Source organism: Perca flavescens, chromosome 15 (genome assembly GCF_004354835.1).
Source record: "Perca flavescens isolate YP-PL-M2 chromosome 15, PFLA_1.0, whole genome shotgun sequence".
Lineage (NCBI taxonomy): Eukaryota > Metazoa > Chordata > Actinopteri > Perciformes > Percidae > Perca > Perca flavescens.
Genome location: NC_041345.1, coordinates 30,985,158 through 31,001,953, shown reverse-complemented (window position 1 = coordinate 31,001,953; position 16,796 = coordinate 30,985,158). Strand labels below are relative to the sequence as shown.

The 16,796-nt window shown below is 38.7% G+C and overlaps 1 pseudogene; it reads left to right on the top strand.

The window, feature by feature from the left end:
• Positions 1–11,710: 11,710 nt before the first annotated feature.
• Positions 11,711–13,292, top strand: LOC114570223 (G2/M phase-specific E3 ubiquitin-protein ligase-like; annotated as a pseudogene).
• The last annotated feature ends 3,504 nt before the right edge of the window (positions 13,293–16,796 follow it).

The following is a 16,796-nucleotide window of genomic DNA, read 5'->3' as shown; positions in this document are numbered from 1 at the left end:
GCACTGACAGACCCAGGCTCTTGGTCTGACGGGCCGGTTGGGGTTGTGATGAACAGTGGCGATAATAGTCACATTAATAATGGAACAGTGACTGGATGTAGCGGGGAGCTGCAGGGTTCAGCAGGAAGAAGCATGACATTGCAGGGCACCGCTGAGCTCGGCAGGGATTGCAGCAGGACCACGGCGACAGCTGGAACCAGGATCTTGGTGCCAACGTTCTCCAAGGAACAGAGGTGTCAAGTAACGAAGTACAAATACTTCGTTACCTTACTTAAGTAGAAATTTTGGGTATCTATACTTTACTGGAGTAATTATTTTACAGCATACTTTTTACTTCTACTCCTTAAATTTTCACGCAATTATCTGTACTTTCTACTCCCTACATTTTAAAAATAGCCTCGTTACTCATATTTCAGTTTGGCTTGTTTTCATTCCGGCTCGTCATCGTTAAAAAAAAACACACAAAAAAAACCTATCCAAATCGCTCCATCCGGAGAGAGTGAATTTGATTGTGGTTGGATGAGAAGTATAAACATAGCTATCCCGACACCCTATTGGTTTGTACGCGATCCATAACACCTGTACAGACCCGGTGCTAATACGCCACCGGTGCCTTAACGACCGGTATCTACCGGACCGAATAGCAACACGGATTTCGGTGCCTTAGGTGCCTGCGCGATGCTCCGAAAACGGACGTTAGAGGGAACTGAACATCGCCGCACGGGACGCTAGTCAACACTACAGTTGGAAGCAGGTTAGCCTAGCGTTAGCTAGAAGATGGAGTAAACATGATAAAATGCTGAGAGCTAAACGGTGTAAAAGTGTGTCTGTATTTCACTGGAGAGGAGTCTGACGTGTCACCTTTTTCAGCCCTTCTGAGTTTGCAGGTATGATTTTAATATACTGTAACATTATTATAGTCATATGATTTTGTCCCCGCGTTTTAGAGTTAAGCTGTTGTCCTTAATGGCATTTCCCCCCCTTACATCAGGGGTCTTGAATGTTTTTTAAGCCAAGGACCCCTTAACTTAAAGTGAGATGTAGCAGGGACCCCCTACATATTGTATGAAATTAAGTTGCATATTAAACTGGGCCTACAATAACTGTTAGGGTAACCTAAAGCCTTCTTACATACCTTTTTTCATAAGCTATTAAAATATTAATTGTTGGCATGATTTTATAAATCATATTTTAATGTTACATACTGTATGTGACATACTGTATGTGGCACAGTAAATCTAGGATTAACTGTATCAGTTGGCTGATATCTTAGGGACTACCTTACCTATAGGCCAGTAAGCTTATCATCAGTGGGAATTTTTTTAAAGACTCAAAAATGTACAATAATTTGGAGGCCCCCCTGCAATGACTCTGAGGACCCCCTGTTGAAGATCTCTACCTTACATTACTTTTACTTTTATACTTTAAGTAGTTTTGAAACCAGTACTTTTACACTTTTACTTAAGTAAAAAGCTTGAGTTGATACTTCAACTTCTACAAAAGTCTTTTCAAACCCTAGTATCTATACTTCTACTTGAGTAATGAATGTGAATACTTTTGACACCTCTGCCAAGGAAATACGCTGGGGGAAAAAACATAAGGACTCCAGGGAGTAAACTCCCCAGAAGCTAGGATTAGTAACAAGCATTTCTGGGACTGGATACACACAAATAGTAATAGTAAAAGTAATAGAAAGGGAGAGGAGAGAGCAGCTCAGTGTGTCAGAGGAAGGAAGTCCCCCGGCAGTCTAGAACTATAACAGCGTAACTATAACAGCGTAACTAAGAGAGACAGGTCATTTTCGCTGTTTTGACTGACTTGGTGGCTGATCCATGATAGAAAGATGTGCGCAATTTACAGTATAGTGGGCGGAGAAAGGCGCTGATTACCTGATGAACTGCAGGTTTGGTAAATACGTAAACTGAAGTATCACAGCGTGCGCTTTCTGCTGGTTGGCCATGGCGCTCATAACGCTACATTCGCAAATGGACGTACATCGGTCCCTGAGTGACTTAAGCAGCCTGTCCCTGTCCCTGTTAAAGTAGTACAGGAATATAAATCTCCGCCCAACATCTCATGTTTATACACCAATGCAGATCAACTTCATAACAAAGTGCCTGAATTTGCTTTTTGTTTGAGAGTACTTGGAACCCAACGGAATTAAATTTGGATGATATAGAGGGTTATAATATGTTTTCAAGGAATATAGAGAATGATATAGGTAGAGACTTACTGCTTTATGTCCACAAAACATTAGAAGCTAAAGAAATGGTAACTGTTTCAGAATTCCAAGAAAGTATTTTAGTTGAGATTAAATGTAACAACGAGACTTTGATTATTGGATTAAGTTACAGTTAAGTTACAGTGGAACTTTTGGTTGTAGTAGAAGAAGTGTCTATAAAACATTCACACAAATTAATTATGGGGGATTTTAATTTGCCAAATATAGATTGGAGATTATTAGAAGTGAAAGGAAATATCCCAATATCACTAGATAACAGGTTGTTGGACTGTATTCAAAATGTATGGTTGTTCCAATATGTTTTAGAGCCAACAAGGTAGCGAGGTGGTGACACACCACATGTATTGGATCTTATTATAACAAATGAGGAACATATGATAGATGATATTCAATATCTAAGCCCTTTAGGCAAAAGTGATCATTGTGTCCTGTTGTTTAAGGTAATAATAACAATAACAAATAACAAATGGAAAAAAGTACCCATAAGAAGAAACTACAATAAGGCCAATTTTGATGAAGGGAATTAGTACGGTGGCCAAGAAGGTTCACACAAATATAAAAAGCTACAACACAAATACAAAAGCTACAGCACAAATACAAAAGCCACAACTCAAACGCAAAAGCTACAACACAAACGCAAAAGCGACAACACAAACCAAAAGCCACAACACAAATACATAAATGACAACGGAAGTGAACGTTTTGTTGACAAACAGAGCCGGAGGATGAGCAGAAGGAAAGTTCTTGTATGTTTGAGAAGTAAATGAAACATGATTCCTTGCTAATTATGATTACTATGTGATTGTCACAAATAAGCAATGTTGTTCAATATATTTCTATTTTCACATGTATGTACCATTTAGGCTACGGAGCTTCGTAGCGTCTTTTAACCCACAAATGTTATGTTTAAAGTCAGTTTGTCATGTTTAGTGAAGCTGTTTAGCTAAATCAGACAAATACTATATTATTCTAACTTGTTAACCGTATCTCGGCCATTTAGGCTACGAAGCTACAACTAGCATTTAACTAACGTTAGCTAAATGGCGCTCGTGTCTTTTAACATGTGAGTCCTACGTTTAAAGGAACACGCCGACTTATTGGGAATTTAGCTTATTCATCGTTAACCCCAGAGTAAGACACGTCGATACATACCCTTCTCATCTCCGTGCGTGCTGTAATGCTGTCTGACGGTTCCAGCATTAGCTTAGCCCAGCACAGATCCTGCAGGTAACTGGTTCCAATTAGCCTACTGCTCAGAATTGTGACAAAAGTGACAAAATAACGCCAACATGTTCCTATTTACATGTTATGAGTTATTCGGAGCAGTAGGATTGCTGGAACCAGTCACCTGCATGTTCTGTGCTGGCCGGATGCCGCTGGAGCTGTCAGACAGCATTACAGCGCGCACGGAGATGAGAAGGGTATATATCGACTTGTCTAACTCTGGGGGTTACGGTGAATAAGCTAAAATCCCAATAAGTCGGCGTGTTCCTTTAACTATCAACTAGCATTACTTGTTAATATATCCATCCTGTGTGTGTTTGCACTCACTTCACTAGGAAGGTTAACATTGTTCAAGGTTCTGTACTCGCTTATGGTTATGTGGTACATGAAGCATAGCACTTAAACAAATACAATATAACGTTAATGTTTAGAAAATGGTTTATTTATTTAATGTTTACATTCCTAATGCTCACCTAAAGACACTATTTGTTTTATTACAGATTACTACAGTATGTATTGTCCTTTTTGTGGATTCAACCTACATGTGGCAAGAACATCACATTTCTGCATGATGCTGCTAAGCCTGGCACAAGTGAAGGTAACTATTCAAAGATTACATAATTTTTAATTAGATTATCCATCTTCTATACTCAATGAGTGAACAAAGGCACAACACATTTTTTCATTATCGATTAATGTGTGAATTATTGTCTGTATGAATGGATTAGTAGTTTGATTTGTAAAATGTGGATCAGTGTTTCCCAAAGCCAAAGAGAATGTTCTCAAATATCTTGTTTTGTCAGAGGTTTTGTGTTAGCAGGGTACGTATTACCCCAGACGTCTGTACAGTATCCAAAATATGGGAGTATTAGGGAATTGTACAACATAAGCAACGTTGAATAATCTAAAACATCTTTAACTTTATACAAGACCCCAATACTTTTTTCAAACTTTACTCTTAATATAAACTATGTGATCTTTCCAAATCAATTTATCATCCAGAATAACACCTAAACATGTTATCTCATTAACTCTTTCAATATCAGTTCCTTCAATTGCTATTCTTACATTTTCATTCTTTTTACAATTACCAAAAATCATATATTTAGTTTTTTCCCAATTTAAACATAATTTATTTTTGTCAAACCATTTCTTAACTTTTCCCATTTCTGAACTTATATTTTCTGTCATTTCTGACAGATTGTTTCCAGGATAAAAATATTTGGTATCATCGACAAACATCAAAAACTGTACTACCTTAGACACTTCGCAAAGGTCATTAATGAACAAAATAAAGAGTAATGGGCCTAAAACGGACCCCTGTGGAACTCCACATATTATATCTTGTAACTCAGATCTTTGACCATTAATTTGAACAAACTGCTGTCGATTATTGAGATAACTTTTGAGCCATTGATGAGCTAGACCCCTAATGCCATAGTTTTGATTTTGACAATAGCAGACTATGATTTATGGTGTTGAATGCTTTGCTTAAGTCGATGAAGACCCCTGCTGTGTGTTGCTTATTCTCAGTTGCAGATGTAATTTTTTCTATGAGTTCAATTAATGCTGAAGCTGTTGATCTTTTTGCTTTAAAGCCATATTGTTTTTCAGTCATTAATTTATGTTTTTCTAAAAAAAATATGTTTTTATTTTTATAATTTAGTTTAGTTTAGAGAGCAATGACACTGGTCTATAGTTATTAAAGTGATGTACATCTCCCTTTTTGAAAAGTGGAACAACTTTATCTTCTCAGGAAAAACTGTATAGTGTATAGACAAATTAAAAATAAAAGTCAGAGGATTAATAATGCAGTCAATGGTCCTTTTTACAATGGTCATGTCTAGTCCTTCACTATCAGTAGATGTTTTATTTTCACATCTGCTAACAATAGACGCAATTTCATTATCCTTAACCTCACCCAGGAACATGGACTGGATTATTCTACTTTCCATTCAGTTTACTGTCCCATAGGAGAGAAGAAACTAGAACAATATTCACATGTAACAAGCTGACATAAGAGAAGTTTTACTTTTTTATAAAAAAGAAATGACTCAAACTGATTGGATTCTGTTTGAAGCAGGAACTGGAAGCACAGGAAATAGTGCACTGGTTACATTCCTGAATTTTCAAAGTTTAAAAGAGAAAGAGAGACAATCATGTTTCAAAAAGAAAAAAGAACCACTGAAAGACAGCAGTGTGAAGGTAACTTCTGTTTAGCTGGTAGTCCATTCTGTCATGTATTTGCTATGTGTCAATTAACCTACTTCTATGTTTCTCTGTAGAGTTCAGTTGGTATTATGCGCATAAAGCATGGAGTGTTGAAACCTGTCAGAGGAATGGTACTACCCCTTGTAGTGCAACCAGGGTCGGATGCAAAGCAATTGCGCAAAGCAGCCATACAGAAAATGAAAGATTTTAACAAAAATTTAGAGGCTGGTCCCTACCTTCTGCTCTACCCTGATGGTACAAAGGTAATAAATATTCCCGGGACAGAAACAGCCTTCTCTCTGAAACTCTACAAGAATCCAGCTTCGAAGGCTTGGCAACGCCTCACATTGTACATTTGTACGGTGGAAGATTTCCTTACTAATTGTAAGTAATAACCAGAAAAAAAGAAAAAAAAGCTCTCTTAAATTGATTAGTATAAGTAAATTGGCCCATTGTTCAGATACATTCACATCTTTGTCTAATCTTGTATTTCACAGCTGAGCAATTCAACTCAGACTCGTCTGATTCAGAGGTGATCATTACAAGCAGAAGTGCTGATGAATTCAATTCAGCTGATACAGTAGTAAGTGTAACATTTGCCATGTTGTACCTGCTTTCATGACTCACGTGCAGGTCAAAGATGGTATGCCTTTAACAGTGTTGTGTGGGTCAGGATGCTCATCACATGAGAGATACTCATATTGCTTATATTTCAGGTTATTTCCGTCAAATCTGAAGTGCAACTGTGATTTGTTTTTTACTTGCAGCTACTTAAACCAATCCTGACCAGTACTAGTATTGGTGTTGAAGAAACTCCACACTGTGTTCCAGAAACTATGGTAATATGTGACTCCTATATGTGTAGAGATATTAAAAACTAGAAACTACTATTTAGTTCCCTTAGAGTGTTTTTTTATTAAAGTGGCCGAGATGTATGTGTATATGTGTTTGTAGCTTTGTCTTTAAATATTCTGTTGCTAACTAAATTACATAAAGTAATATGTGACACTGACTTAGAGACCCAAAATGATGATTGTTAGAGTAGTGCCTTTCTTTATAAATAGGACATCTAATACCCCTACCTTTTATATTCAAGCCCTTCTACTCACCAGTCCAATAACTCGTTTGTCATGCAGATCTTACTTTCCGAAGCAGAAGACTGCCCAGGAACGTTAGGAAGTGCATTGGAAACTACATGTTATAGGTATGATGCTTTCCTCTCTAAATTTGGAGATTGATTGATTCATTTGGAGACAAGAACAATATAAATGTTTCTTAATTACTACGCTTCCTGCTTCTTACAGTGCAGACGCTCTTCTGCTTGCTCCTGCCTCTGCTTGCATATTTCTGCTGATAATCTTGCTTTTCGTCTGAGAGAAACTATCAGCAGCGGCTCTTGGATACTTATAAATCACTGGACTATACATTTTTTGTAGACATAGTAGGCTATTGCCATATTCTAAAGTGACTGTAGCTAAAGCTAATTAGCAGCAAGATGCCTACCTTCTCCATGGAGGACTACTACAAACTCCTTCAGAAGATTGCAGTTCTGGAAACCAAAATTTACTGGTTAGAAGTAAACGTGGAAGTGAACGGATCATGTGGAAATGACGCCACTTTACCAGTGACCCAAAACAATGGACAAAAGCATGCTAACACACGGCTAACTAGCACCAGTAAGACCACAAAGAAACAGGAGGGCTGTGGAATGGGTGATAAATCAACAAGTGGTAGTCCTCCCTGGAACGCTTTTGGTGCAAAGCCTAAGAGTAAATCATCTTCCTGGGAAATGGGAGGACGACTAACGGGCAGAGCACAGCGCCCTGAGATTTGTGATATGACCGGCTGGCCTGCATTATCACCCAGGCAGAGTGCCTCTTCAACCCCTGTACTTAGTAGGACACAGCCGTGGACAGCTGCAAAAGGGAAAATCAGCAACAAAATGCTCCCTTACAACTGAGTGTGCAGGTGAAGAACAGATTTGCTCCTCTGCTGCAGGACCCTGGACATGACCTGGATTACGTCTCATCGTCACACAGCAGTGTAAGGACTGAGAGCAATTCTAAAAGTAAAAAGCTAATGACTGGGCCCAAAACTCTGATTGTGGGTGATTCTGCAGTGAAAGATATAAAAAGCAGTAAAAACACCAAAACACTCTTTGGTTTCCCAAAGACATGGTGTCTGACGTGGCCCAAAGAATCCCAGATATCGTAGCAGCACACCCAACTGTAAAGAACATTATACTGCATATAGGGTCAAATGATGTTGTAAAGAGTCTGAAGTGCTGAAATGTGACTTTATGAATCTGTTGAACACAGTCAGCTCCCTAAACGCAAAGGTGGCCCTATACCGCCAGTCAGAACAGATGGCTTTCAAATGCATGTACCAACCATTCTCTGCAGTTCATTGACAATTTTTAACATTTTCTGGGGCCGCAAGCATCTTTTTAAAGCAGATGGACTCTTCCTTAACAAGCCAGGAGTAAAGCTGTTCACCTCTAGCCTACTTTACTTTCTGCTCAACACATCTGCTCCCTTTGCCAAGGACACGAGACAAGATGAACCAAAACAAGAGGAAGACACAACAAAGTGCGGCAGTGATCCACTACAGCCCCCACCTGAGCAAAGATTTGACCATGGGAGACCAAAGACCTGAGATGAGAAATCTCAACCCCCCTTCTCACCCGTCCAACACTCCTCAAACCCCTTTGACAACCACGACGCCTTTGGGGACGCCTTTGAGGACGCCTTTAAGGATACATCGCTCTCCCCTCTTTCCCCCATCCCCATGTTGGAGTTCACTGACCAGATGAAGCAGCTGGTGGATGCTGGAACCAAGTATGCCCCACTTCCTTCTCCCATCGTTCGCCCCCGGCCAAAAGTAAAATGCCAGGCACCTCTGCCCCCTCAAGGACGGCAGTTAACTCCTTCTCCCCAAACTGATAAGGATGCTTGTGTGCAAAATGCAGTAAGCATTAACTGATATGGGCCGGGTCCAGGCTGCATGCCTAGTAGCACTCATGACTCTTTCCAAGACAAGCCTGGGCCCCGCGTATTAGATTCTTCCACAATTTATGTTGTGATAGGTAATAGAAAAAGAATGGCAAATAAGCACTTAACTGCAAACTTTGCAAATTTAGCATCCATTCCTCGTCAGCCACATTCTGTCCCAAAAAATTAAAATGCACTAACACTAGCACTACTAAATGTTAGGTTACAACTTTACTGAACTGTTGTCTATAATCTGTATTAACGTTGACCGTGTAATTATTGCTGGTGATTTTAACATTCATGTTGACAACCCCCAGGACTGAGGGACCAAAGAACTGTGTTGTGTTTTTGAGAACTATGGACTGACTCAGCATGTGACACAGCCCACGCACAATAAGGGGCACACACTGGACTTGATTATCTCCAAGGGTCTAAACATTTCCAAGTTTGTGGTGACTGATGTTGCTCTAACTGATCATTCCTGTGTTTTCTTTAACGGCACTATCTTGGTGCCCAAAAGTGTTCAAACAAAGTTAATCAGAAAACGGTATATCACTGAAAACACCAGTGAATCATTCATTCAGCTTTTCTCCTCTACACCCGCCCTCACTGGGGCCTCAGTCACCGAGCTTGTAGATAATTTCAACTGTAAAATTACGAATGTTATTGATGCCATTGCTCCCACTAAGGTCAAAGCTGTCTCTGGTAAGAAAAGATCTCCATGGAGAAATGTTATAGTGGTGAGAACAGAAAAAAGAGAGTGTCGAAAAGCTGAACGCAGTTGGCGAAAAAGTAATCTCCAGGTCCATTATAACATCTATAAAGAGAGACTTCGCATTTATAATTTGGAACTAAGGAATGCAAGGCGGTCCTTTTTCTCTGACATTATCGCCAAACAATAATAATTCACGTGCTTTATTTGCTACTGTTGATAGATTAACTAACCCTCCAGTACCAGTAGCATCTGAACTATTGTCTACCAAGGCTTGCAATGACTTTGCCTCCTTCTTCACAGACAAAATTCAGAAAATTAAACAGTCAATGCTTCCACATCAAGTACAGGATATGTGTTGTCACAGTGTTCATGCAAAACAAATTCCAACATGACACAATTTCATATGATCAACCATAAAAACCTGGAGGACATTATACAACATCTGAAAACATCCTCCTGTTGCCTCGATATTCTACCAATGGATTTTTTCAAAAATGTTTTGAATTGTTTGGCTTCTGATCTTCTACAGATTATAAACACATCTCTGCTCTCAGGTATTTTCCCACAGGCCCTAAAAACTGCAGTCATCAAACCACTCCTAAAAAAGAACAATCTAGACACGTCACTAATGAGCAACTATAGGCCGATATCAAACCTTCCATTTATAGAAAAAGCGGTTTTTCAACAACTCAACCTTTTCTTATCATAAACAACCGTTTTAATGCCTTCCAGTCAGGTTTTCAACCACACCACAGCACTGAGACAGATCTTGTTAAAGTATTTAATGACATCCACTTAAACACAGATAGTGGCAAAATTTCAGTCTTAGTATTACTTGATCTCAGTGCTGCATTTGATACGGTCGACCATGACATATTACTTGACCAATTGAAAAACTGGGTTGGTCTTTCTGGCTCAGTACTAAAGTGGTTTGAATCCTATTTAAAGAATAGGGACTACTTTGTGTCTATAAGTAATTATACATCTGAGCATACAAATATGACGTGCGGAGTCCCCCAAGGCTCTGTTCTGGGGCCTCTTCTGTTCAACATCTACATGTTTCCACTGGCTCAGATTATGGAAAACAACAAAATAAGTTACCATAGTTATGCGGATGACACACAAATTTACATAACCTTATCGCCATGGAACTATAGCCATTGAGTGCATTGAACAAATTAATGACTGGATGTGCCAGAACATTCTTAAATTAAATTAAGAAAAAACTGAGGTGCTTGTTTTTGGAGCTAAAGAGGAACAATTAAAAGTCAGCGCTCAGCTTCAAACGACAATGTTAAAAACAACAGACAAAGCCAGAAATCTTGGTGTAGTCATGGACTCAGACCTGAATTTTAAAAGCCACATTAAGACAATTACAAAATCAGCCTATTATCACCTTAAAAATATGTCTCAGAAGGATTTGGAAAAACTTGTCCATGCTTTTATCTTCAGTAGACTTGACTAATGTAACGGTGTCTTTACAGGTCTCCCTAAAAAATCAATCAGACAGCTGCAGCTGATTCAGAACGCTGCTGCCCGAGTCCTCGTTAAAACCAGGAAAGTGCATCACATCACTCCAGTACCGAAGTCTCTACACTGGCTTCCAGTGCCTCAAAGAATTGATTTAAAAATACTTTTGCTGGTTTATAAATCACTAAACGGTTTAGGGCCAAAGTACATTTCTGATCTGCTGCTACACTATGACCCCCCCAGACCTCTCAGGTCGTCCGGGACAGGTCTACTTGTTGTCCCCAGAGTCAGAACTAAACAGTGGGAAGCAGCGTTCAGTTTTTATGCTCCACATATCTGGAACAAATTCCCAGAAAACTGCAGGTCCGCTGCAACTCTGTTCTTTTAAATCAAGGCTGAAGACCTATCTTTTTGTTCTTGCCTTTCTTTAAATAACCTATTTTATCTGCATTTATATGTTTAACTGTTTTATTGTTTTTAAATTTTTAATGTTTGTTGTTAATTGATTTTAATTGTTTTGTAACTGCTCTTTCATGTTTATCTCAGTTTTTTAAATTCTTATACTGCACTGTAAATTTTATTCTTGACTTTGAATGTTTTTAAATTGTTTTAAATTGTTTTCTGAATGCTCTTTCATGTTTTATGTAAAGCACTTTGAATTGCCCTTTTGCTGAAATGTGCTATATAAATAAAGCTGCCTTGCCTTGCCTTAATTTTTCAGCAAATACACAGAACTGTATGCACCCATTATAGTAGAGGATTCAGAGGACTCCGGATACAGTGATGCTGTCACTCATGATATTTCAGGATCCAGAGTAAGAAATCAAGTTACTACAACTGTTGTTTTTTTCTGGTTCAATGTGTCTTCCACCAGACCAGGTAGAACAGCGATCCATTTCAGAAGTGATTGCAAACCTGGCACTCCAGATTGTTCGCCACGCCGTCAGCAGATTTCACATTTGCCGCTCTGACTGGGATGGTGCCGTCAGAGGATTCAAAAGAGGAACATTCTCTGAAAGGAAGGACCTCTTAGTAAAGTTTTCTGATGATGCTAGCATGTTTGAGGAAGGTATTGATACAGGTGGCCCAAAAAAAGAATTCCTCTCACTCCTGATGAAAAGCCTGAACAAACAACCCATATTTGATGGACCTGCGGAGAGCCGCTACCTTGTCTACAACTCAACAGGTACTGTTTTGTGTGGAGTGTTTTAAAGGAACTACATCATTCAACCATGCCATTCTTGTTTAACAATAAAAACTGATTTAACATGATTACTATGTATTTTCATAAGCAGCAATCAGAGAGGATGAATATAGTTTGGCAGGAAAGATGATTGCTGTATCCATAGTACATGGAGGACTTGGTCCAAATTTCCTCTCAAAGGATCTGGTCAGCCACATCTCAGAGCAGTCCAGTTTCAACTCATCTATAGGAGACATTACAGATGAGGAAATGGAAAGTGTTACGAAAGGTATGAGGGTGTAAAATTCTAGCAAAGGTTGTTGTTTAGTGAAGGCTGCAGTTTTGTCCACTTATTTCAAGGTAGTTTTTTAATATTACTATTATATAATTACTTTTTAAATTTCAAATGAGTTAAGGTCATCATATATTTTTTTTAGATACACAATGCATCCTCAATGGAGACCCTGCGAGACCTAATGGTACAGAGCAGCACCATGTTGCAAACAGCAGGGTTGTCATGGTGCTGTCTGTTTTCCCTCTCCCTTGTTTTTTGTCTGTCATGTGCTGAGTGGGTGTGGCGCTCCTGGCTCTCTCCCTCCTCGTCAAGACACCTGTGGCTTCCTGTTCACCTGATTCACATCCAGCAATCACCTCTCCTGTTTTAAAACCCCAGCCTTCCAACTAGTCTCTGACAGATCGTCCGTTCACCCAAGTGGTAACACTCGCTACGGCCAGCCTCAGTGTTTTCAAAGACTGCTTTTTTTTTTTTTTTTGTATACCTGTTGCAAGCCTTGTTTTGACTTTTTGTGTTTTTGTGTCCAGATTCCCACTACAGCCCTGGAAGCCCAGTCTGCTTGTCTGAGCCTTATTCTTCTTTCGAACCTGCTTCTCACCTGTCTACCCGCTCTCAGCCCCAGGGGATATCCAGCACCTGCATCACTCATTTTTTTGTGTTCAATAAACCTCAATACCTGTTCTGACCTTTTTCCGTGTCTGCGTTTAAATCCAGACAGCCCAGCCTAACAAGGGTGCTTCTAATATGTAAGATCAGTGGAGGAAAAGCAGTCGATTGTAAAGGAGTACCTCAGGGTCATACATAATTGACAGAAACCATAGTGCAATTGAAAGGTATGTTTTTGTTAGTAAGTATTGTTCATGGTAAAACATGGTGTTGCTGTCTTGTAGTGCACATTCCAATTTTCTGGTAACCTGTTGTATTTCAGATTCAAGGATGGGCTTTACAGCTTGCAGGTGTAACAGTGCTGTAGCAGCATTCTGAAGTCCTGACACCTCACTGCATGAAAAGTGGGATTTTCGTCAGTATGCGTCACTGTAGATTGTCGTGGAACTTCAGGTTTATGACTGCACACGGCAATTTAACGTAACACCGAAAATTGCCATAAATTGTCGGAAATTGACGTGGGCCTTGCTTGGCAGTTGTCCCCCCATGATCCCCCTCCTTCTAATTCTAGGGGAGGCTTTAACCTGTAAATGAAAATGCTGTGAGCTATACAAAGGCCTGTTCTCTGCCCGTCAGATAAAGTTATCTGCTACGGACATTGAGAATATCTTCCGACCAGAGCTAAGTCTGCGTGTAAGCAACAAGAGGGTACAGGAGGAAAAAACACTATCTTTGTGGGCAGTCTACCTTCTTGATTGTGAAGGTTGGTGAATTTTCTTTTAATTGTGTTATTTTTATCCACAGAAATTATAATTAACAGTTCCACAGTTGTTGTGGATGTTGTTCATTCTAATTGCTTTCTACTTTTAGAAAGTCAAAGTGAAGTAACCCTGGAGGAGGTCTTCATGTTTGCCACAGGTGTGCCATGCATACCTCCTGCTGGTATGGAACCTCAGCCACGCCTTCACTTCCTGGCCAGTTCAACACTCCCTAAGGCAAATACATGTGCCAATACTTTAATGTTGCCATTCCTGGAAAACTACAACACCTTTAAGGCAAAAATGAGCTTTGGGATTAGGAATTCCCCTGGCTTTGGATGCATTTAGACAGTTATCAACGGTCAGCCCCTTGAATCATTGTCATTGAATTACCTATGTGGTAAAAGTTGCAGATAAATTAAAAGGTTTTTGTTTGTACTGCATTAATAGTAGTGGGCAAATGTTTGGGCCAGTTTTGCTAATTTTTGTTTGTTGTGTAGTTTGGTTAGATAACACATCACCACTTAAATGTCACGGAAGTAGTGTCATTTATGAAACATGGCTGTTAGGGCTGGGAAATATATAAATATATCGACATACTTTAGATATACAAGACTAGATATTGTCTTAAATTTTGTGTGTTTATCGTGATATGACAAGTTTAGTCTTTTCCTTGTTTTTAATGGCAAAAACAAGCATTTGCCCAGATTCCACATTACTGTTGATTATTTATCAAAACTGTCATTGTCTTATTTGTGAAAGCACCGATTGTCAACCCTACAATATTCCTGCAAAATAGACATTGATGTATTTGGTCACAAACATTGTGATATTTGATTTTTTTTCTGTAATACTATCTGTGTAACTAAGCTGTATACCTTGCATGTCATGTATATTTAGCCACTTTGATGGTACACATTGTTTCTATTAAAAATAAAATAAGTAAATAAATAGAAATTAGACTGTGGACTCTTGTGTTTACAGTGTATTTAAAGCCATTTAAAAGGGTTCGTTTATAGACTGTATATTACCATTTGTACAAATAAAATAAACGTTTTGTGAATCAACTAATGCTATTTATTCCCAGATACTTCATGAACGCATCATTTCCCAGATCCACTTTAGCCAATTTGACAGACTGCAGACCAGATAGTATATGTTGGAGAGAAGCATGAAGAAAGGATTGCAATATGTGAAACGTGGGTTAAAAATTACCGAAGTAGAGGCAATTTCATTTAGTCTTTTTATTGTGAAAATCTGAAGTACAGTGTTAAGGTTAGTAGCACGAGGTAAAACTTACTTTTTTAAAGACATTCATGATTTGTGCAAATTCAATATATTATGTATTGATATGTTTTCTACATTTGAAGATTTCAATATGACATGTTACTGACTCAAAATACAAAAGTGTATGATTTGGGATTTGCCTGTCTGGACTTGGGACTTCACTGCAAAGACTTAAGACTTACTTGCAATTTAAAAAACTGACTTGGTCCCACCTTTGCAAATAAGCTACAGTTGTGCTTACACATTTATGAACCCATGCTGAAGTTGACTAAAAAGAGGAATAAAAAAAGATTATCCTAAATTATTCCTTAATTAAAAGAAATTGGGATAAATCCAACCTTTGAGACACCAATTTTCTTTGTGAATGAATAATGTATTATAAATAAATGAAAGTTCTTCCTTCAAAAATACACACTCTGTACTTTACCCCAGCATACTTATAACCCCTGCATTTTAAGGAAGAACATTTATTTATTTAAAATACATATCCATTTACAAAGACAATTGTTGTCCTTATAGGTTGGATTTTTCCCAATCTTTTTAAAATTAAGGAATTAAGATAAATTTCCAAGACGATTTTCTTATACCTCTTTTTAGTCAACTTTAGCATGGGTTCATAAACTTATGAGCACAACTGTACATTAATGATCAGCCATGTTCTTCAGGGTGATGTAGTTCTCTACAGCAGATTCCCATTGTAGAGGAGATGTCAAACCACTTTGTCTCTACAGTTCTTCAAAGCGAGTACAGTTGTTCATCCTCTCCACCAGGAGTTGCTGGCATTGGCATGAGGCTGTCAAACTGGCTCGGGGTTTGTGTAGATGCTGGGAATCCTCAATTCCTTCCGTCAAATCTAGGAGCATGTACAAAAAAAATCCAGAATCCCTCACTAACAGTTTTCTTTTTGAAGTTTATTTGAGTTGTGTTCATTATTTTAGTCATGTGCTTCTCATAGGACAAGGATGCAGAGACAAAAAGATACTAAGTCAACATGATCATGAGTTAAAAGTAAAAAGTCACAACTACATATTTGACCAAAGTGCTTGAAGCAGTGTGTATTTTTGTGACAGCTAGGTGTTTGATGTGTAATTTTATTGTACTATCTATCCATGAATCCACCATGAACTGTAGTTCAAATAAAGTGTTACCTGATTATGTTCTTTTTTTAACATGGTGATGTAATACTCACCTGTGAGGCACATTGTACATAGCCTCTGGTTTACCAGATGGGCATTGGGATTGGCGAACTGGACGAATAGTGTGAGTGTTCCACAATTGCTTGTATTCATCCAGTTTGTTTTTATTCATCCGCCCAAGAAGCAGTATCGCACCAAACTTATGTGTTGATAGCTGCCATTGAAGAGATGACTCTTCCTCAAGTCACTGAACAGATCCATCCAAAATTGACTCCTAGTTAAAGTGATGGTTCGGAGTAATTTCACCCTATGGTCCTTTGAGTTAGCGTTATCAGCTGAATAGCTTAGTGCAGAGGCTAATGGACCCACGTTTGTATCTCCTAAGTTACCTTACTAATAATGCCCGAAATGATACCAAACGTCTACAGTAGTACAAATAGGTTATGCACTCATAAAACGATGGATTGGAAAGTTTGTAAGTACACCAGAAGTTTATGTAAATAGCACTTGCCTGCTGGCTTCTGCTCTCTGCTGTTGTTGTTGCTGCTGCTGCTGCTGGCAGTAAGACGAGTGTTTAGGGACATCTACAAATTACAACACCGAAAAGAGATACAACAAAAAAATTTATTGATTTAACTTTTTTTTTTAAAGTAAGTGCTGTAGTATAACTAGCAGGAGA